Source organism: Seriola lalandi, unplaced genomic scaffold (genome assembly GCF_002814215.2).
Source record: "Seriola lalandi dorsalis isolate HSWRI2012SDOR001 ecotype SW California unplaced genomic scaffold, Sedor1 jcf7180002054575, whole genome shotgun sequence".
Taxonomy (NCBI): domain Eukaryota; kingdom Metazoa; phylum Chordata; class Actinopteri; order Carangiformes; family Carangidae; genus Seriola; species Seriola lalandi.
In genome coordinates this window covers 1,096,425-1,098,310 of record NW_019525128.1, presented here as the reverse complement: position 1 = coordinate 1,098,310, position 1,886 = coordinate 1,096,425, and positions in this window count along the sequence as shown.

The following is a 1,886-nucleotide window of genomic DNA, read 5'->3' as shown; positions in this document are numbered from 1 at the left end:
GCTTGTGACTGATGCCAGGCCACGTATGTACGCTACACTATGAAAACAAACACCAGTTTGGTGCTGGAGAAGCAATTGACGTCAATATCTGCATCAGTCAAGGCTATAAACTTATGATAATATTGAACATGTTGGATTTTATTGAACGTCAAGACAATAAAAAAGACTAACTGAAGACAGCTCAAATGATCAAGATGAAGGCAGCCCACCACAACCCTAGGACACTGTGTCCTGTCTCTGTCTGTCATGTGTGCAGGTGCAGCCTCAGCCCAGGTTTTAAAATAAATAGGATAAACAGTGTAATGATGGAGGAACCCTGAAATGACACTGACTTTGAGGGCGCTGTGGATAGTTCAGAGGTCCTGGGAGATTTTAGATTTTAAAACCAAAACACTCGTCCTGTTTAAACTTCAACAGTCACAGAGGAGTGACACAACATGTGAGGCCTGTTGATAGATTCATGTCAAAGAGGTGGTAAAATATTACTAAATGCACCTTTAACAGGACACACCTGGAGTCAGATGCATAAAGCTCTGTGTAGATTCATGACTAAAACTATATGAAGCACAAAACCAGAAATATTCATACACATTCTTTTCATCAGATTTAAAAAGCTGTGCGTTCGCATGGTTCTGCTTTATAACTCTCACTCATGGAGAAATTGGGCGCATGTGCACAAACCTCATTTCCACTCCCACAATTAACCATAAATGGATGAAGACACTCCTTTAATCCATCAGTTTGTATAAAAACACTGTCTGTGCCACAAGTTATCAGACAGAGAAGAAAGACGAGGAAGAAGAAGTTCACTGATTGTGAAAGTGAGGGAAAAACATGCATCAGTTTACTTTCACTCTAATGTAAAGTCCTGTTTTACTCTCAACTTCATGTATTTGGAAGCTCTGTGAAGTTGGTTATTTAATTTTATGTTAAATTATGTGTCTCTGCTTATTTAGTATTTTCTCTGTAACTTGGATCACTTTGGAAACCGTGTGTTCACATTTATTTGCAGGAAATGGCGTCTGCATGGTTTTTGTGTGTACACATCATCTGTGCATCTGGCCCCTGGTATCTTGTGTTGCAGTGTTGACTTCCTGATTTCATGTTGGAAGAATGAAGAGGAGAGAGGGAGCATGATAACAGGTCTGCAGAGACCAGGACGAGAGGAGAACAGGGTTAAAGATGTGCTGGAGGTTGGGGAGAAAATGGATATTCAGGTTTTTTAAATTAATTACAAGATTGTGTAATGGATGATTAAAGCCAGAAGCAGAAGGATGCAGTGATGTAGCATAATGTATAATCTACGTAAACTCCAGCACTGATCCGCAAGCATGAGGTCGGACTCATTTTAGAGACATCACAGCACACTCTTGTACTAGGTCTGGACCTGGTCTTGTTTCTCTTCCTCCTCCCCCCTCCCTCAGTGATGATGGAGATGTCGTTAACCTGCTGCTCATCTTCTTCTCCACAACAATAAAAGAGACTGATGGTCAGTGAGAGGCTTCAGCTCTGAGAAGTGACCAGGTTTAACTGATTGTTATGGCCATAGTCTGAGAGTGGAGATAGTAACTGCTGGTTGTCATGATAATTTGGAGGACTGATGCTTTTAAACATCAGTCAAGCAATAAAGATTATTTATTACCACTTCAGTTTGTACGAGTTCCCTTCATACAGGGTTATTCTAAAGACACAGTTTTAGTGATGAACCTACGAGGGCCATCAGCGCTCGTCTTTACCTGCTGAGCAGACAGACTCAGTCAGAGAGCAGCTGGTGGAGACCAAACACAGAGCTAGAAGAGAGGGGACACTGGACTTGTAATGATGTCGTCCACACAATGATATCGTCCACACACAAAATATTTTTGAACACTTCAGACAGTGTGAGG